Source organism: Bos grunniens, chromosome 23 (assembly GCF_055505025.1).
Source record: "Bos grunniens cultivar Pamir isolate PY7600 chromosome 23, Bosgru_T2T1.0, whole genome shotgun sequence".
Lineage (NCBI taxonomy): Eukaryota > Metazoa > Chordata > Mammalia > Artiodactyla > Bovidae > Bos > Bos grunniens.
Window position 1 is genome coordinate 32,434,636 of NC_141187.1, and position 22,205 is coordinate 32,456,840.

At 38.9% G+C, this 22,205-nt stretch overlaps 1 pseudogene; it reads left to right on the plus strand.

The window, feature by feature from the left end:
• The first annotated feature begins 20,237 nt into the window (after positions 1 to 20,237).
• Positions 20,238 to 21,167, plus strand: LOC147347369 (putative olfactory receptor 2W6 pseudogene; annotated as a pseudogene).
• The last annotated feature ends 1,038 nt before the right edge of the window (positions 21,168 to 22,205 follow it).

The following is a 22,205-nucleotide window of genomic DNA, read 5'->3' on the forward strand; positions in this document are numbered from 1 at the left end:
TGTTTTGAATATAAATATAATCTTACCTGCAGTCTAAAATTTGAGAATTTTTCATGACATACTTTTATAACATTAGGAAAATTATAATAGAATTTTATTTGTTCATGCCTAATTTAAGTTGGTTAATAGAACAACATTCCTCAAGAAGAGAAGTTTATTGTAATAGGATGTAAATATTAATTCTGTTAATATACAGTTATAAATAACCCAAGAAGAAGGCAAAGAAGGCAGCCTTATTAGGTTCATAGATGACACAATGGGAAAGAAATTGCAAATGATATAGGAGACATATATTTAAACTTAAATATAAATCTAATTATAAGAGTAATCAAGAATGTTAAATCTACAGGATGAGACTGAACACTGATACAAAAGCCTTTACTGCATGTTATTCAGAGAAGGCAATGGCAACCCACTCCAGTACTCTTGCTTGGAAAATCCCATGGACGGAGGAGCCTGGTAGGCTGCAGTCCATGGGGTCGTGAAGAGTCGGACACAACTGAGTGACTTCACTTTCACTTTCTACTTTCATGCATTGGAGAAGGAAATGGCAACCCACTCCAGTGTTCTTGCCTGGAGAATCCCAGGGATGGGGGAGCCTGGTGGGCTGCCGTCTCTTGGGTCTCACAGAGTCAGACACGACTGAAGCGACTTAGCAGCATCAGCAACAGCATGTTATTAAAATATTTAACAGGATAGTAGAAATTATAGTTCTAGAAGTGATTTCCCTAAGAATACAATTGAAGACATGTATTCATTGTATCAAACATAAATAAATGAATTCAGTTCAATCCTTATAATAAATATGTGTACGTGCTCAGTCATGTCCGATTCTTTGTGACCCCGTGGACTGGAGCCCACCAGGCTTCTCTGTCCATGAAATTTTTCTGGCAAAAATGCTGGAGTGGGTTTCCATTTCCTTCTTCAGGGGATCTTCCCCACCCATCAATGGAACCGGTGTCTCCTGTGTCTCTTGCATTATAGGCCGATTCTTTACCCGTGAGCCACTGGGGAAGCCCCTATCGTAAGTATATCTATCCTTATAATAAGACTTCCCTGGTGGCTCAGGGGCGAAGAATCTGCCTGCAAAGCAGGCAGGGATCAAACCTGGGCTGGGAATAGAGAAGGAAATGGCAGCCCACTCCAGTATTCTTGAGTAGGAAATCCCACGGACAGAGGAGCCGGGTGGCCTGCAGTCCATGGAGTGGCAGAGAGTTGGACATGACTTAGTGACTAAACAATAACATCCTTATAATTCTGTCTAAGGAGTTTTTGTAGCAAAATCATATGCATGATAACCATTTCCACTGAGGATCAGAGGAACAAAATGAGGAACAGAAATGTGCAACCCCATGGAATTCTCCAGGCCAGAATACTGGAGTAGGTACCCTTTTCCTTCTCCAGGGGATCTTCCCAACCCAGGGATCAAACCCAGGTCTCCCACATTGCAGGCAGATTCTTTACCAGCTGAGCCACAGGGGAAGCCCAACAGAAATGACAGATACATTTAAACATATGGGAAAATGTCACGTGGATGAGTTAGACTTGATTTGTATATTTGTTCTTTGATTTCTATCAAAGAACTGTAGTCTGCTCTTAGAGTTATCAAATACTAATTTATTTTTCTTTCTGCACACATGCAAAGATAAGCTCAATGCCTTTAACACAGAGACATCTCCAAAATTTATATCATTCCTGGCATTTAGCTAAAAGTCTAGGAACTCCATGTAACTGGGCAGCAATCTCTCTACATGGATCCTCTTGGTCTAGAGACGTACAATGAAAGACATCTTCTTGCTCCCTCCCCCTTCAACACACACTTAACATTTATTGATGGAAATAGTCAGATTAAGAAAGTGTAATAAGGAAGGTAAAGTGACAAGTTTGGTCAAATGCTTTTGGTAGGAGAAATAAGATCAAGCTTGAAATTCATCATTGTATTTGGCAAATTGGAGGCAATTTGTGACACTAACAAAAGCTGTTTTTGTATAGTGGTGGAGTCAAATTCCAGACTAGTATAGGTTAAAAAAGAATAGAAGAAATAGAATTACTTTATTTCCTTTATAAAGAACTAACAATTTTATTTCTTTTTTGGCTGCACTGCATGGCATGTGGGATCTTCCCTGACCAGGAATAGAATCTGTGGCCTCTGCAGTGGAAGGGAGTCTTAACCACTCGACTGCCAGGGAAGTCCAAAAGAATTTATTTATGAGAATTTTTTCTGTGAAGGGGAATGATTACTAAAAATACACCTGGTGGGGTAGTGAGGCCCAGAAAGGTTTGAGGCTTTTTGTTTTGTTTTGTTTGTTCATTTATTTTAAGATGTTAGAATTAATGGTATATTTGTTTTCTCCTGGGATGAAATAAGAGAATTTGATGACATAATAGAAATATGGGTAAATTTCTGGAGTTACACCGTTGAATAGGTGAGGTAGAATGGAGTATAAAGAACAAATGAAAGGACTGGTTCTGTTAAGTAAAAAGTTAGTAAACAAAAACATCGGTTAAATAGAATCTGGACATTAGAAGAGGGAGCACTCACACCTTCCCACACTTTGCTTTGTTAGCAGAGCCCAGTAGAAGAGGAAAGATTCCTCTTCTTTACTGGCAAAGATTCAGCTAATGAAAAGCCATGAACTCTTTTTATCTACTGCCCTCCTAATTTCCTTTTCCTCTCTAGAGTATTAGCTTTCCCATGCTGTATGGGGAATTGAACATGGGTTGGTAGAATAGCAGACCCTGAACTGCAATTCTCTGTTGATTTCAAATAAATCCAAACTTGTTGGAGAAATATCTAGCAGTCCATTTGCTTCAGGACAATATCTTGTTGACCCAGACAGGGACCAGAAAAGATTCTGAAGGTTCCAAGACAGGTGGACAAACAGATGAGGTATGCACAATTAAGATCATTGTCACTCCCTGCTTTTTTCAGGGACCCCAGAGTTTGAAGTTATGTCTTTCTTCTGGATTTGAAACTGGCCTTTCTTTTTTCTTTTTTTTCCCTTTCTTTTTTTTTTTTTCCTCTCTCTTTCTTGTTTGAAGCTTTCCAGGCTTTATTTGGGATCTATTTAAAGATTTTGTCTTTTTGGTTAAAGCCCTGTTCCTCTTTTGGCACTTTGGCCTTATTTTGGGATCAGACCTCTTCACTGACACTGGCTAGCCTTCAGCCTAGTCATTCAAGGACAGGGACTGCTTCTCCTGAAGCCAGCTAGCTTTCAACACATTCCTTCAGGAATAGGGGTTGTTTCTCTGAAATGGTGCTGTGTCTTTCAGCCTTCCACCTATTCTTTTTTTTTTTTTTTTTTTTGACCACTCATCATGTGAGATCAGAATCTTAACCACTGGACTTCCAGGGAAGTCCCCCACCTATCCTTTGGCAGGGGGCGGGGGGCGGGGAAGCCTTATCCATGGTTCCTCTGGAACTCAGCTGCATTCTTAATTCTGGCTGTGATTGGCTTGCAAGCTGTTTGAGTTGAGCCATTTGTGCTGTAAGCTGTTTAAGTTGTTTGAAAATTATTCTCCACTCTAGAGGAAATGAGATCCCAGTTAAGTTTCTTGAAAGCACACCCCCTACAGGCACTCAACAACACAGAGACAACTCTACACATGGACATCACCAGATGGTCAATACTGAAATCAGATTGATTATATTCTTTGCAGCCAAAGATGGAGAAGCTCTCTACAGTCAGCAAAAACAAGACTGGGAGCTGACTGTGGCTCAGATCATGAACTCCTTATTGCCAAATTTAGACTTAAATTGAAAAAAGTAGGGAAAACCACTAGACCATTTAGATATGACCTAAATCAAATCCCTTATGATTATACAGTGGAAGTGGCAAACAGATTCAAGGGATTAGATCTAATAGAGTGCCTGAATAACTATGTACAGAGGTTCGTGACATTGTACAGGAGGCAGTGATCAAGACCATTCCCAAGAAAAAAGAAATGCAAAAAGGCAAAATGGTTGTCTGAGAAGGCCTTACAAATAGCTTAGAAGAGAAGAGATATCAAAGGTAAAGAAGAAAAGGAAAGATACACCCATCTGAATGCAGAGTTCCAAAGAATAGCAAGGAGAGATAAGAAAGTCTTCCTCAGTGATCAATGCAAAGAAATAGAGGAAAACAATAGAATGGGAAAGACTAGAGATCTCTTCAAGAAAATTAGAGATACCAAAGGAATATTTCATGCAAAGATGTGCACAATAAAGGACAGAAACGGTATGGACCTAACACAAGCAGAAGATATTAAGAAGAGGTGGCAAGGATACACAGAAGAACTATACAAAAAAGATCTTCATGACCCAGATAACTATGATGGTGTGATCACTCACCTAGAGCCAGACATCCTGGAATGCGAAATCAAGTAGGCCTGAGGAAACATCACTATGAACAAAGCTAGTGGAGGTGATGGAATTCCAGTTGAGCTATATCAAATCCTAAATGATGATGCATGAAAGTGCTGCATTCAATATGCCAGCAAATCTGGAAAACTCAGCAGAGGCCACAGGACTGGAAAAGGTCAGTTTTCATTCCAATCCTAAAGAAAGGCAATGCCAGAAAATGTTCGAACTACCACACAATTGCACTCATCTACAGGGTCGAACAGAGTCGGACACGACTGAAGTGACTTAGCAGTAGCAGCACATGCTAGCAAAGTAATGCTCAAAATTCCCCAAGCCAGGCTTCAACAGTATGTGAACTCAGAACTTCCAGATATTCAAGCTGGATTTAGAAAAGGCAGAAGAACCAGAGATCAAATTGCCAACATCTGTTGGATCATTGAAAAAGCAAGAGAGTTCCAGAAATCCATCTACTTCTGCTTTATTGACTACCCCAAAGCCTTTGACTGTGTGGATCACAACAAATTGTGGAAAATTCTTCAAGAGATGGGAATACCAGAGCACCTGACCTGCCTCTTGAGAAAGCTATATGCAGGTCAGGAAGCAACAGTTAGAACTGGACATGGAACAACAGACTGGTTCCAAATTGGGAAAAGAGTACGTAATGCTGTATATTGTCACCCTGCTTATTTAACTTTTATGCAGAATACATTATGCAAAATGCCGGGGTGGATGAAGCACAAGCTGGAATCAAGATTGCTGGGAGATATATCAATAACCTCAGATATGCAGGTAACACTACCCTTATGTCAGAAAGAGAAGAATAACTGAAAAGCCTCTTGATGAAAGTGAAAGAGGAAAATGAAAATGAAGTGAAGTGAAAATCGCTCAGTCGTGTCCGCTCTTTGTGACCCCTTGGACTATACAGTCCATGGAATTCTCCAGGCCAGAATACTGGAGTGGGTAGCTTTTCTCTTCTCCAGGAGATCTTCCCAACCCAGGGATCGAACCCAGGAGTCCCGCATTGAAGACGGATTCTTAAAAGCTGGCTTAAAACTCAACATTCAAAAAACTAATATCATGGCATCTGGTCCCATCATTCATGGCAAATAGATGGGGAAACAAAGGAAACAGAAACTTTATTTTCTTGGGCTCCAAAATCACTGCAGGTGGTGACTGTAGCCATGAAATTAAAAGACACCTGCTCCTTGGAAAAGCTATGACAAATCTGGGCAGCATTTAAAAAGCAGAGACAATGCTTTGCTGACAAAGGTCTGTCTAGTCAAAGCTATGGTTTTTCCAGTAGTCATGCATGGATATGAGAGTTGGATTATAAAGGAAGCTGAGTGCCAAAGAATTGATGCTTTTGAACTGTGGTGTTGGAGAAGACTCTTGAGAGTCCCTTGGACTGCAAGGAGATCCAACCAGTCAATCCAAAAGGAAATCAGTCCTGAATATTCATGGGAAGGGCTGATGCTGAAGCTGAAACTCCAGTACTTTGGCCACTTTATTTGAAGAACTGACACATTGGAAAAGACACTGATCCTGGGAAAGATTGAAGGTGGGAGGAGAAGGGAGTGACAGAGGATGAGATGGTTGGACGGCATCACCGACTTGATGGACTTGAGTTTGACCAAGCTCCAGGAGTTGGTAATGGACAGGAAAGCCTGGCGTGCCTCAGTCCATGGGGTCACAGAGTCAGACACGACTGAGCATCTGAACTGAACGGAACAGGCACTCTGACCTAACTGTGGTCTTTCCTTCTGCACATTTGTAACTAAACGGACAGACATGACCAAAAGCAATTTAGATTATCAGTGGTCATTATGCGGGACTTTTGAAATCCCTAAACTTAGTTTCCTCAAAACTGAATTGGCCTACGATATCACAGTAAATTTTCAGAACTGAATGGAATAGTTATTTTAACTGATATTTTGAGGCTTCCCTCAAATCTGTAGTCTAAAATTTCCTTTTTGCAAAATAGGATTTTAAAATTAACAAAGGCAAAGAAATTATTAAGGAAAAATAAAATGGTTCAGGCAGGCTCAGGCTCTTCTTGCTTGGCTTCTTTGTCTCAAGCTCCACTTCTGGCATCATTATCTTCCTTCCCTTCTACGATACCTGTGCCTTCATTATATCCTCAAGTCCCCTACAATAATTCTCTCACCAAAACTTTCCCTTTTTCTGAAACTCTCCCCACTCCCCTTTCCTCTGAATTATCAGAAACTGTCCCTTTAAACATCAGCCTTCTGAGGATCCAGAAGCTAAACAGTTTCCTATATTTCCAGGACTAAAGCTCAACTTTGAGCTGAAGTCAAGGATTTTCCCAAAGAAACCAAATATTCTCACAGATATGCTGAGGAATTTAATAAAGTCATTCGATTCTATCTATCTGAGTTTTCTGACTTAGTATCAGTTAGTTTTTATGCAGTGAAGGCCAGGCCCAGCATTGAATGAAAACTCACTAATTGGGGAAATTCCAAAAGGTTTCTAGAATTACAGCTGGGAGACCAGTCAACTAATTTATATGCTCAGGCTTGGGCAAATGCTAGGCAACTTCATCAGATGATTGACTTTTTCAACTTTGTGATGGGAGCAGGCTTGCACACAAAAATCTGACGAACCTGGTTATGAATATTACAATGGACTTCATATTGTTTTTAATGAAAATTCCGATATTCCTTCAGATGTTCATTCTGCTCAGGAAGCTCTTAACTCTATGTTTATTAATAGGCTGAACTGAGACTTTCCTGTCTTGTCATAAAGGGACCAGGATAGAGTAAGAAACTGTGTCCAATCCAGATTTAGTTAATCTGGCAAAGCAGCTTTTTCACACTCTAGATGAGTCAACTATAAGGAAGATGAGCAAAATTCTTAATTACAGTAAACAACGCCTTCTAAGTGAAACTAAACCCTCCTACTTTCTGCTATTCAATACTGTTGCAAACTTTAGACCTCTACCCACCTTTCCAAAGTCCTCCCAGTTCTCAAAGACAGTGTTCTGAGGAACTTTAGATGCTCTTCCCAATCCTTTAGTCATGAAGTCGTGTCCAACTCTTGTGACCCCATGGATTGTAGCCCACCAGGCTCGTCTGTCCATGGGATTTCCCAAGCAAGAATATTGGAGTGGGTTGCCATTTCCTTCTCCATGGGACCTTCCTAATTCAGGTATCAAACTTATGTCTCCTGCATTGCAGGCAGAATCTTTACCGACTGAGCCACCAGGGAAGTCCCTTAAACATTAGCTTAGAGAAACATTATTCCTGATTGAGGATGAATCTCTTCTAGTCCTAATTGATCTGGAGCCACACTCTGGGTGCTCAGCCTCACTACAATAAAACAGCCCCTGACTGAGAGAACTGAAAAATTTCACACAGTAGGGATCTCCAATGAACCCCAAGAGATTCCTATCTCTGAACTTATTTCCTTTAGCTTAGGCCTATACCAAAGAAGGCAATGGCGCCCCGCTCCAGTACTCTTTTGCCTGGAAAATCCCATGGACGGAGGAGCCTGGTAGGCTGCAGTCCATGGGGTTGCTGGGAGTCGGACATGACTGAGTGACTTCACTTTCACGTTTCACTTTCATGCATTGGAGAAGGAAATGGCAACCCACTCCAGTGTTCTTGCCTGGAGAATCCCAGGGACGGGGGAGCCTGGTGGGCTGCCATCTATGGGGTCGCATAGAGTCGGACACGACTGAAGTGACTTAGCAGCAGCAGCATAGAGAGATACAGACTCTTACCTCCACCCTATCCGTTTATTAGGCTGAGATTTTTAAGAGAAGTATCATGGCAAAATTTCTTTCTCTCAAAAGGGTAAAGCAGTTCTAGAAATGGACACTTGTCATCAAAGTAATCAACCAGGTGAGTTAAACGCTTCTTCAGTCAGTTCAGTTCAGTTGCTCAGTTGTGTCCGACTCTTTGAGACCCCATGAATCGCAGCATGCCAGGCCTCCCTGTCCATCACCAACTCCCGGAGTTCACTCAGATTCACATCCATCGAGTCAGTGATGCCATCCAGCCATTTCATCCTCTGTCGTCCCCTTCTCCTCCTGCCCCCAATCCCCCCCAGCATCAGAATCTTTTCCAATGAGTCATCTCTTCTCATGAGGTGGCCAAAGTACTGGAGTTTCAGCTTCAGCGTCATTCCCTCCAAAGAAATCCCAGGGCTGATCTCCTTCAGAATGGACTGGTTGGATCTCCTTGCAGTCCATGGGACTCTCAAGAGTCTTCTCCAACACCACAGTTCAAAAGCATCAATTCTTCGGGGCTCAACTTTCTTTACAGTCCAACTCTCACATCCATACACGACCACTGGAAAAACCATAGCCTTGACTATACAGACCTTTGTTGGCAAAGTAATGTCTCTGCTTTTCAATATGCTCTCTAGGTTGGTCATAACTTTCCTTCCAAGGAGTAAGCATCTTTTAATTTAATGGCTGCAGTCACCATCTGCAGTGATTTTGGAGCCCCCAAAAATAAAGTCTGACACTGTTTCCACTGTTTCCCATGAAGTGACAGGACCAGATGCCATGATCTTCATTTTTTGAATGTTGAGCTTTAAGCCAACTTTTTCACTCTCCACTTTCACTTTCATCAAGAGGCTTTTTAGTTCCTCTTAACTTTCCACCATAAGGGTGGTATCATCTGCATATCTGAGGTTATTGATATTTCTCCCGGCAATTTTGATTCCAGCTTGTGCTTCTCCCAGCCCAGCATTTCTCATGATGTACTCTGCATGTAAGTTACATAAGCAAAGTGACAATATACAGCCTTGACGTACTCCTTTTCCTATTTGGAACCAGTCTGTTGTTCCATGTCCAGTTCTAACTGTTGCTTTCTGACCTGCATATAGGTTTCTCAAGAGGCAGGTCAGGTGGTCTGGTATTCCCATCTCTTGAAGAATTTTCCACAGTTTATTGTGATCCACACAGTCAAAGGCTTTGGCATAGTCAATAAAGCAGAAATAGATGTTTTTCTGGAAGTCTCTTGCTTTTTTGATGATCCAGCGGATGTTGGCAATTTGATCTCTGGTTCCTCTGACTTTTCTAAAACCAGCTTGAACATCTGGAAGTTCATGGTTCACATATTGCTGAAGCCTGGCTTGGAAAATTTTGAGCATTACTTTACTAGCATGTGAGATGAGTGCAATTGTGCGGTAGTTTGAGCATTCTTTGGCATTGCGTTTCTTTGGGATTGGAATGAAAACTGACCTTTTCCAGTCCTGTGACCACTGCTGAGTTTTCCAAATTTGCTGGCATATTGAGTGCAGCACTTTCACAGCATCATCTTTCAGGATTTGAAAGAGGTCAACTGGAATTCCATCACCTCCACTAGCTTTGTTCGTAGTGATGCTTTCTAAGGCCCACTTGACTTCACATTCCAGGATGTCTGGTTCTAGGCGAGTGATCACATCATTGTGATTATCTTGGTTGTGAAGATCTTAGACATCTTTTATTTGTCGGTCTCTGACAGGATTGGAACTGATTTTGGAAGCACTGTTCATTTGTCCTGAATGAAATCAGCTACCACCTTCTTTATGGGAAAAATCTCCAACTGATGTTGGCAGAATTCATAGCACACCTCCCATCAAGATTCAAATAGATTCTTAATATCTCTTCCTAGAATTAGTCAATATCCTATAAGTTAAAAGGTCCTTCAAGTCATAAAGCCCATAACAGAAGATTACATGGTCAAGGCCTCATTCCTACCTAACCCATGTAACACTCCTCTTTCACTGGTGAGAAAACCTAGGACTAGAGCTATATAGGTTTATCCAGGACCTCACAGCAATAAACAACAGTGATCTCCTTCGACACTCTGTTGTTCATAACTCTCATAGGCAACTAACATCCATTCCCACCAGAAGTAAATTCTTTACTATAATGATTTATTCAGTGCGTTATTTATTATTCTAATTGGTGAAGCAAGCCAATACCTTTTTGCCCTTAGAGCCTACTCCTTTAAAAATTACCTATACTTTTTTTTTTTCAAAATGTTCATTGTAAAAGACAGCAAGTCTTCAGCATGTTATATTTACTATCACCTTATAGATTGACTGAAATAATTGACAATTACTGAATAATGACCAAGCACTAACTTTGCTAGGCACTGGGAATACAGTGGTAAACACAATGCTTAATGAGAAATAAATATATTTTAGAGTAGAAAAATAATGTGCGATCAAAAAATATAATAGAATCAATAACAATGTTCATCTCTTTCTCTGTCTTACATAGGGTAGTACTTTTGGCACAATGTTGTAACTTTTCTTTATCACCCTCCTTACTTTCCTTATGAAATCCTCAAGGACAGATAACACAACATTTCACAATGCCTGTAAATATATTTGATAAATAAAAGTTTATGAATTCCCAGAGTAATTCTGCATTAAGAGTTTTTATGGGGATTGCTGCTGAAGATTAAGCACAAAAGAACAACAAAAAGTCACTGATCAGAGAATAGGTCTCCTAGAAACTCCAACTAAATCCCTGCTCAACAAAATGCCATTTAAAAGCAAAGGGATCGTTATTCCAATTATGTTGGGAAAGTTGAGATTTGATGGTGTGCATGATGTTGTTGGGTAAATCCTCAGGGCTGCTGAGTAACTCTTAGAGGCAACTGTAAAGCAAAGGGAACACAACAGTGATGGGAGCTGAATCATGTTAGCTTTCCACTGCAATTGGTCCTTAACTGACTGATTCTCCACTAAGACGTAACCCTAGAGATTGCTCCATTTTGTGAGTGATAATGAAACTCATTTGAAACTTTTTAATAACTGCATGCAGCATGGGGAGGCCATGTTAATCAGCTCTCCTGTTCAAAGAGCTGAATCCCTGTGGACATAGAGAAAACAAGATTATGCTTATCAGTAGTTCAATTCTGTCATTGTAATGAGATCTCTAGGGTCTTGTTTTCCTTCCAACTTGTGTAAAGAGCAGCAGAAGTTGAAAATCACTCTTCCTCTTGCTCTAGTTTTAAACAGTACTCATTGACCTCATCATGACCTTGAGAATCCCTTCAGATTCTCTGTCATCATCCAGAGGGAAACACATGAGTGAATGTAGCCATGTTTGACTATTACAAGAAAATAGAAATGGCCTAAGAGAAACTACTTTTCTCAATAGATCCAAACATTTCACATTCTTCAGTTTTTTCGATCTATAATTTCATCTCTTCTTTCTGATCTCCTTTAGAACATAACTGTTAAGACAAATAAGTCACTTGTTCAGTGAAATAATTGGCAGGTTATATTTTCTTTTCACCTAGAAGACAAGAAGAAAGCAAATGACTCAAACAAAAGCCTGCATTTCTTCTTGGTTTGGATTTATCAATTTTATGTTCATATAAACAACTGCAAAATATTTAATCATAGAAAGCAATGTACTCATACATCTAACCTTTTCCCAAACTTATTCACACTGTTACCTTGAAAAATACCAAGAAGGAAATCAAGCTAATGTGTTTTCTTTTTTAAAAAACCTAGCCATCTGTGTAAAAATATTTTTTGTTTACAAGTTCCATTTGAGCATACAGAATCAAAGTGAAGTTTAATTTACAGGGAAATGAAAGTTTTTAGTGTAATAGATTTTTGATCTCAGTTCTACAAATCATTTTTCTGCTTTGATTTTGAAAATCATATGTTTTCTCTATCTAAATGTCAAACTGAAAGAGCCAAAATTATTTATTTCCTACCAAATTCCTGGGTATTGTGAGGAAATAATGAGGTGATGAATTTAATTATGTGGTTACATTAATGTGGGTCAGACATCTGGGCAGCGGTAGAGCTCTGGATCAATGTGATTCTGTTTTATAAAGCAAAATCATGGGCTCTATACCACATGTCTGCAACTGCTTGTAGTAATTTTTATACTTTAGAGATGTGATGCAAGCGTTTGTATTTTTTGGGAGGTTACAATTGTTCTAGAGACTAACCTAAATATTAAACTTCAGTCAAATTACTTTTATTCCATTCCAAAATTTTACTTATCCCTTTTAAATGTTAAGGTAACATATACTCATGGTTGTATGTTACATTTTTATATGGTTATATTAACTTTTTAATTTAGAAGATTGAAAATCCACTTTCTTCAAACTCTCTAATTATCTTTGCATATTTATGCAAACCATAGAAATAGGAATGCACTATATCTGACATTTTGAAACTTTGAAAAGTTTATTTTATACTAAAATAATTAAGTTTAATACTTTTATTAATTTAAATATATTGTTTTAAATATAATTTAAATTTAATATAATTTTAGTATGTTCAATATAGTTAATACATATGTTTAAAATATTTAATACAGAATATGCTTAAAATATACTTAAATATTGTCTTCCATATCAATAAAACACACCAGGGTTTTTTTTCATGTGTGATTTTTCTGTTACTTTACAACTCTGCAAACATTTATTTAACCACTATACAGCCAATAGTCTAGTGGTTTTCCCTACTTTCTTCAATTTCAGTCTGAATTTGGCAATAAGGAGTTCATGATCTGAGCCACAGTCAGCTCCCAGTCTTGTTTTTGCTGAGTATAGAGTTTCTCCATCTTTGGCTGCAAAGAATACAATCAATCCGATTCAGGTGTTGACCATCTGGTGATGTCCATGTGTAGAGTCTTTTCTTGTGTTGTTGGAAGAGGGTTTTTGTTATGACCAGTGCATTCTTTTGGCAGAACTCTATTAGCCTTTGCCCTGCTTTGTTTTGTACTCAAAGGCCAAATTTGCCTGTTACTCCAGGTGTTTCTTGACTTCCTGCTTTTGCATTCCAGTCCCCCATAATGAAGAGGACATCTTTTTTGGGTGTTAGTTCTAGAAGGTCTTGTAGGTCTTCACAGAACTGTTCAACTTCAGCTTCTTCAGCATTACTGGTCGGGGCATAGACTTGGATTACTGTGATATTGAATGGTTTGCCTTGGAAACAAACAGAGATCATTCTGTCATTTTTGAGATTGCATCCAAGTACTGCATTTTGGACTCTTTTGTTGACTATGATGGCTACTCCATTTCTTCTAAGGGATTCCTGCCCACAGTAGTAGATATAATGGTCATCTGAGTTAAATTCATCCATTCCAGTCCATCTTAGTTCACTGATTCCTAGAATGTTGATGTTCACTCTTGTCATCTCCTGTTTGACCACTTCCAATTTGCTTTGATTCATGGACCTAACATTCCAGGTTCCTGTGCAATATTGCTCTTTACAGTATTGAACCTTTCTTCTATTACCAGTCCCTTCCACAACTGGGTATTGTTTTGCTTTGGCTCCATCCATCCCTTCATTCTTTCTGGAGTTATTTCTCCACTGATCTCCAATAGCATATTGGGCACCTACGAACCTGGGGAGTTCATCTTTCAGTGTCCTAACTGTTTGCCTTTTCATACTGTCCATGGGGTTCTCAAGGTAAGAATACTGAAGTGGTTTGACTTATGACTATACAGTGGAAGTGAGAAATAGATTTAAGGGACTAGATCTGATAGACAGACTGCCTGATGAACTATGGAGGAGGTTCGTGACATTGTACTGGAGACAGGAATCAAGACCATCCCCAAGAAAAAGAAATGTAAAAAAGCAAAATGGTTGTCTGAGGAGGCCTTAAAAATAGCTGTGAAAAGAAGGGAAGTGAAAAGCAAAGGAGAAAAGGAAAGTTACCCATTTGAGTGCAGAGTTCCAAAGAATAGCAAGGAGAGATAAGAAAGCCTTCCTCAGCAATCAGTGCAAAGAAATAGAGGAAAACAATAGAATGGGAAAGACTAAAGATCAGAGATACCAAGGGAACATTTCATGCAAAGATGGGCTCGATAAAGGACAGAAATGGTAAGGCCCTAACAGAAACGGAAGATATTAAGAAGGGGTGGCAAGAATACACAGAAGAACTGTACAAAAAAGATCTTCATGACCCAGATAATCACGATGGTGTTATCACTCACCTAGAGCCAGACATCCTGGAATGTGAAGTCAAGTGAGCCTTAGAAAGCATCACTACGAACAAAGCTAGTGGAGGTGATGGAATTCCAACTGAGCTATTTCAAATCCTGAAAGATGATGCTGTGAAAGTGCTACACTCAATATGCAAATTTGGAAAACTCAGCAGTGGCCACAGGACTGGAAAAGGTCAATTTTCATTCCAATCCCAAAGAAAGGCAATGCCAAAGAATGCTCAAACTGCAATTGCACTCAACTAACATGCTAGTAAAGTGATGCTTAAAATTCCCAAGCCAGGCTTCAGCAATACGTGAACCATGAACTTCCAGATGTTAAGCTGGCTTTAGAAAAGGCAGAGGAACCAGAGATCAAATTGCCAACATCCACTGGATCATTGAAAAAGCAAGAGTTCCAGAAAAACATCTACTTCTGCTTTATTGACTATGACAAAGCCTTTGACTGTGTGGATCACAATAAACTGTGGAAAATTTTGAAAGAGATGGGAATACCAGACCACCTGATCTGCCTCTTGAGAAACCCATATGCAGGTCATGAAGCAATTGTTAGAACTGGACATGGAACAACAGACTGGTTCCAAATAGGAAAATGAGTACATCAAGGCTGTATATTGTTACCCTGCTTTTTTAACTTATATGCAGAGTACATCATGAGAAATGCTGGGCTGGAAGAAGCACAAGCTGGAATCAAGATTGCTGGAAGAAAATATCAATAACCTCAGATATGCAGATGACACTACCCTTATGGCAGAAAGTGAAGAAGAATGAAAGAGCCTCTTGATGAAAGTGAAAGAGGAGAGTGAAAAATTTGGCTTAAAGCTCAACATTCAGAAAACGAAGATCATGGCATCTGGTCCCATCACTTCATGGGAAATAGATGGGGAAACAGTGGAAACAGTGACTGACTTTATTTCCTGGGCTCCAAAATCACTGCAGATGGTGACTGCAGCCATGAAATAAAAAAACGCATATTCCTTGGAAAGAAAGTTATGACCAACCTAGAGAGCATATTGAAAAGCAGAGACATTACTTTGTCAACAAAGGTCTGTCTAGTCAAGGTTATGGTTTTTCCAGTAGTCATGTATGGATGTGAAAGTTGGACTATAAAGTCAGCTGAGCAAAGAATTGATGCTTCTGAACCGTGGTATTGGAGAAGACTCTTGAGAGTCCGGTGGACTGCAAGGAGATGCAACCAGTCCATCCTAAAGGAGATCAGTCCTGGGTGTTCATTGGAAGGACTGATGTTGAAGCTGAAACTCCATTACTTTGGTCACCTGATGCGAAGTGCTGACTCATTTGAAAAGACCCTGATGCTGGGAAAGATTGAAGGCAGGAGGAGAAGAGGACGACAGAGGATGAGATGGTTGGATGGCATCACCGACTCAATGGACATAGGTTTGGGTGGACTCTGGGAGTTGGTGATGGACAGGGAGGCCTGGAGTGCTGAGGTTCATGGGGTTAAAAATAGTTGGACACCACTGAGGGACTGAACTGGACTGATTCAGCCAATGGACATTTAGTCTGTTTCCTTTTTTAGCTACAATGTAACTGTGCTACATAGAACTTTATGTATACTTATAAAGGCAGTCCTAATGGTTAATCCCATGAAGTGAAATTAATGAATCAAAGACCTGTAATTTGGCAAAATTGTCCTCCAAAAATTTAAACCAAATGCAAGATATGAGTGCCATTTTTGTTATATCTTCACAAACTCTGAATGTTATCAAGCTGAAAGGTATTTGCAATACAATCAGAGAAAAGTAATATCTCATTGTTTTGATTGTAGTTATTTAAGTATAGAGGTTCCCCTTCATGTATCACTGTCTTGTCATGGCAAAGGGGCTTGCAGAACTCAATGAAGCTATGAGCCATGCTGTGACTAAACCACTGCCACCACCACCAATGAATTTTAAATAACTTCAGTTGGGGAAAATATGTAAGTTCTAATGGGTCACATCAGTGACTATGATTAGTGCTTATTCTCAGGTTTTGCACCATCCTTAGGGGAATTGTTTAGGCTTTCATTTCACTGATTGTGGAAATGATGTTATCATTTTGGGGGTTTGGAGTGGGGGGGAGCCACAGTTTTATCTTCTCCAAAAGATAATCAATGTGGTTTCCATGTTTCCTTTGAATACAACTTAAAGAACACCATACAACCAAATCTCATATATTTATTCTATATTTACTATATTTCAGTAACTTTACCAATCTAAGTAAAAATAAAAGTTATAAGTCAAGTGACAAAAAGAAACATAACATGCTTTTTTATATTATCTTTTTAAAAACTGATTAAAATAGAAAAAATTAGACTTTCAAATTCTTTCCTTAGACGAAAGACTAAGTCTCATTTCAATTTAAGAATAGAAAGGTTTCCAAAAGCTGTTCATATTTGCACTATGTTGCCAAGCTTGATTTTTTTGCCCCACCGAATACCAGGAATACTTTTCCATAGAAATAAAGGTATTCAAATTGTGAGGATATGGACAAAAGAACCTAACAGTTTTGATTCTCAATCATCTGCTATTATTGCAAGATTACCCCTAAGAATACACTCTATTCCCTTTGACAGCCCAGCTAATTACCCAAAGGAGTGTTCATTCCCCATGATCTCAGTAAGAAAGTATGTTATGCCTGCTTTCAGGCACCATTTCTGATGCTAAGAGATTAGTCCTCTGGTTGGTTTGTTTTTGTTTTTGTTTTTTTTTTCAATCTGGGTCTACAAGAGTGTCCTCAGCTGCACTGCTTATCTTCTGGGGGCTTTAGCTGACAGCTCCTGAAGGCCTCCTGCAGGCTGGGTATTTGGCCCAAATGGCAGGCAGACAGAAGGAATACTAATGCTATTTTCTGTTTCAATTGCCTCTTTTCTCCATAATTTAACTACCATATGGCACTTATTCCACTTTGCCTTTTCTATGAGGTAGTGATATACCGTTACTCCATCACTTTACTCAAATTGTAAGAAAAGGAATTCACACAGCCTTTACAGCTCTTACCTTCAGGAAGAAACTAGACTCTAATGCATGGGAGACAGTTTGGCATCCCCTTTCTTGACAAAGTTAAGATCTTTGTAACCACTTCTATATAATTTCTGGTGCATTAGTCTCATATCACCCTGTTGTTACTTTCTACCTATATTAACTGCATAATCTCCATAAAATCCCAGATAACAAATCCCAACCAGGGAGAAAAAATATTAATATGTGGTTTCCCTAGATCACTTGGGAAAGCTGAAAACAGGTAAGCCTAAATAACTAAGAAAAATTTTTTAAAATTTCTTTCTTTCCCTTTAGTATACTGTATTTGGCTGTGGAAAATAAATTTGCTATAATAACTTTGAAGTTGAGAAGATTTCACGAAAAATAAGCTTTTTATTAGAAAATCAAAGTATTTGTGGCTACGATATGTGCTACTCTGCTTTATTTTTCTCAAGCCTACTAGTTGTATATATTATTATTAATTGTCTTGTTCCCCTAAATCACACAGCAATCTAGATATTTTATAATATTAATTTAATAACTTTACTCTTTATTTATGCCTAAGTTATCAAAGAATCAATAGGACTAAGAGTTCGAGGTGTGTTTTCTTCTGTGCCCACTGTTCTGCTTTTTTTCACACTTGTCTCCTTTTCATGGAAATCCCTAAGAAATCACCCAACTAAAAATATAAAAAAAAAATTCAACATTTCTATTTTCTTAGGTAAGCATGTGTTTGATGCCACAGAATAATTAAATTTCTCATTTTATTCTTCTGTGGATACAGTCTTTACAGGAGGAACTCTTTAGATAATATTTTTAAAAAATTTTACCATGCTTCCATAACAGAGGGTATATAGTTTTTATGACAATAACACTAGTTAATGGCATTATAAATTGTGATAGAAAAAAAATTATGGTAGACATAGATTTTGAGTTTTCAGATAGCTGAATTTTAGGAACTCTTAAAATTTTACTTTTAACAGTTTTTCTTCTAAACAAAACAAAATTTTATTTTTCTTCGTAATCATCAAGAAGAAAATGTGGGTATTTTTAACAAGAAATCAAAAGAAAGAAGTTACTTTCATACTTAAAGTAAATATACTTTTTTTTTTTTAGATTCTACATTTTTGTATAATCAAGCATTAGAAATTAACAAATTATTAAGACGGCATTATAATGGTTTACCTGGATATAAAGTAACACTGGTAGCACTAAAAACAAATCTACTCATTCAATGAGTATTTACTGAGCCTCTGCTACTTGCCTGGCACCAGACTAGGTACTAGGGATACAGTGGTATTTAAATCAAATATGACAGAGTCCAGGCCTTCACAGAACTTAGTCTCACGGTGAGAGAAAATTAAAGACATAAATAAAAGCACAGGATGCTGCTGGAGCTGTTGCCAGCCAGTTGCAATAATACATCAATAATTTACAATAATTAGGATAATGATTATTTTCTGGATATCTGGAGACTTTAGAACAGTCTTTTGGACTCTGTGGGAGAGGGAGAGGGTGGGATGATTTGGGAGAATGGCATTGAAATACGTATAATATCATATATGGAATGAGTAGCCAGTCCAGGTTCAGTGCACGATACTGGATGCTTGGGGCTGGTGCACTGGGACGACCCAGAGGGATGGTATGGGGAGGGAGGAGGGAGGAGGGTTCAGGATGGGGAACACGTGTATACCTGTGGCGGATTCATTTCGATATTTGGTAAAAACCAATACAATATTGTAAAGTTTAAAAAAAAAAAAGTTAATGAATGAAGCTAATTCCAAGCTTCTTATGGGTAGGTTTTACAGCTGCAGTGAGGTCAAGGGGTTGGTAGGTTAACTGGAAGAGGATCACATGGTACTCATGAGTAACTTTATTAAATATACTCTTAATTTAAATTTTCTTTCAATTGTAATTGTTTAAGAAAATAATTGTGATATTTAGTTTCATTATTACCCTAATGCTGTTTATTCCAAATAAAAATCTGTCTTTTATGGACTCAATATTCTCTCTATTTTTCTTAGCCATATTAGGGCCAATCTTTTCTTCTTTTACTTTTTAAAGTTACTCTTTATGTACTGCACTATCTTTCCTTTTTTCTCCATTCATCCTGATTGCCATGCACTTCTCTTCTGCAAGATAATCATGTTGTTCTGATGTTTCTAAAAGCCTAAGAGATTATACCCAAAGTTGTCATTTTATTACTGGATAGAATGTCCTCTCTGACCCTAGAAATTTAGATTGCAGAATTCTATTTCTTTCAAAGAAATTAATGATAGAGATCTGAGTTGACAGCATTTCATGGGAAGAACTGGGATGTTTAGTAGATACAATAATAATGTAAGTGAAAATGATGACACTATGAAGCAAATACATACTTAAACAACATTAATAAGATTATAATAGTCCAGATCACGGTAGACAGTTTTTTTTGTGTGTGATTTTCAAATCATGTCTTGGATACTGAGATTAGTCCTGGTTGTCAGATTTTCAGAAGGTCATTGTCAACATTTAGGATATTTGGAAGACATCTACTAAGGTGATAATATACCTGATAACCTTGTTATAAGAACTGTTGAAGGAAACTGAATGCTTTGGTCTAAAGAAAATTTAGGTGTGGTAACTCTTTTAAAATATTTTAATGATGGTCATATTAAGAGATATTAAGATATGATATATGCTCAATAAGATTAAAATACTTTGTCTTATGAATAAGGGGAAATTTACTACTTGATAAAAAGTTATTGATTCTCGTTTTAAATTTTCCAACAATGAAATAATCTGCCTATATGTTTGAACAAATGATAAACAAATTATGTGCCTGGGCAAAAGCTATTCAAATATTAAATGGGTTGTGAGACTTGATGTCTTACATGTTCCTTAAAAATCCTGATTTTCAACGGTTTTCAGAAAATAAAGATTAAGAATTCTTTATCCCATTCTTACCAGTTATACAGATGATATGAAAAGAAGGCAATGGAAAAATCCAATGACAGCTCAGAGTATGGTTTTATCTTAGTGGGCTTCTCTGATCGTCCCAAGCTGGAGATGGTGCTCTTCATAGTAAATTTTACTCTGTATTCAGTGGCTGTCCTGGGAAATTCAGCCATAATCCTTGTGTGTATATTAGACTCTCGACTTCATACACCAATGTACTTCTTTCTGGCAAATCTTTCCTTTTTAGATCTCTGCTTCAGTACTAGCTGTGTCCCCCAGATGCTGGTTAACCTCTGGGGCCCTGATAAGACCATCAGCTATGCGGGCTGTGTTGTCCAGCTTTTCTCTTTCCTTTCTGTTGGAGGAGTCGAGTGCCTCCTTCTGGCTGTCATGGCCTATGACCACTATGCTGCAGTCTGCAGGCCCTTGTATTATACGGTCATTATGCACCCCCAGCTGTGCTTACGACTGGTGGCTGTGGCCTGGGGAAGTGGGCTGGTCAATGCCATCGTCATGTCCCCACTGACAATGACTCTCTCCAGATGTGGTCAGCGACGAGTTAACCATTTCCTCTGTGAAATGCCAGCCCTGATCAAGATGGCTTGTGTGGACGCTCGTGCAGTGGAAATGCTGGGCTTCACCTTTGCCATTCTCATTGTCCTACTGCCCCTCACTCTTATTCTTGTCTCCTACGGCTACATCGCAGCAGCTGTGCTGAGGATCAAGTCAGCTGCTGGGCGCCGGAAGGCCTTCAATACCTGTAGCTCCCATCTCACTGTGGTCTCCTTGTTCTATGGGAGCATCATTTATATGTATATGCAGCCAGGAAACAGCTCTTCCCAAGACCAAGGCAAGTTTCTCACCCTCTTCTACAACCTGGTGACTCCCATGTTGAATCCACTCATCTACACCTTAAGGAATAAGGAGGTGAAAGGGGCGCTGAAAAAGGTTTTGGGGAGGCAACAATGAAACATAGAGGTATGCTAAGTTATAATGTCCTAGGAAATTTTTTTTCAAACATTACTGTTTATGTTGTGCTTAAAATAACTTTAGCCAATGTACCAAACACTCTTGGATTTGTTTTTTAAATGTGGATAAATACACCTAAGTGTATCCAGAGTCAAGGTGAATCAACCCAAAACCTTAGGTACACACAATATGGATGTAACTTTACCGTGTGAGCCACCAGGGAAGCCCACTATATATCCTAAGTTATAAAACTGAGTAGATACTTTTAAGCCTCTTAATAAAAACTGTGTAGCTATTTTCATCTTGATTTTTTAAATGGAAAAACTATTCCCTGGTGGCTCAGATGGTAAAGATTCTGCCTGCAATGTGGGAGACCTGGTTGGATCCCTGGGTCAGGAAGATCCCCTAGAGTAGGAAATGGCAACCCGCTCTAGTATTCTTGCCTGGCAAATCCCATGGACAGAAGAGCCTGGCAGACTACAGTCCCGGAGGTCACAAAGAGTTAGACACAACTGAGAGACTAACACTACTACTATGGTCTATAGCTCCTATGTAAATGAGCCTGAGTCACAGAGAAGATAATTAGAATTCAGAAGTGTGTATACATATCTGAATCTGAACCTTTTCCATTATCCACTAACAGTGCCTTTGTGAGAGTGGTGCGTGTAGGGGTGACCTAATAATCAGCCCCAGCCTGTATCCTTTATTTGTACATTCTTTCATCATGCTGATATGCCGTAGACTCCATATGAGCATTCTCACCATTCTCCCTAATGTTTCTTTATTATTAATATGATGACATCACCCCTTCCCACATTGTCCTGTGCAAATGCCCTGTCTAAATCCATCCCGTGCTTCAGTGGTCAACTCTAATATGATGTGTGTGTGTGCTTCGTGGCTCAATCGTATCTGACTCTTTGTGACCCCATGGACTATAGCCCACCAGCCTCCTCTGTCCATGGAATTCTTCAGGCAAGGACACTGGAATGGGTTGTCATGCCTTCCTCCAGAGGCTCTTCCCAACCCAGGGATCGAACC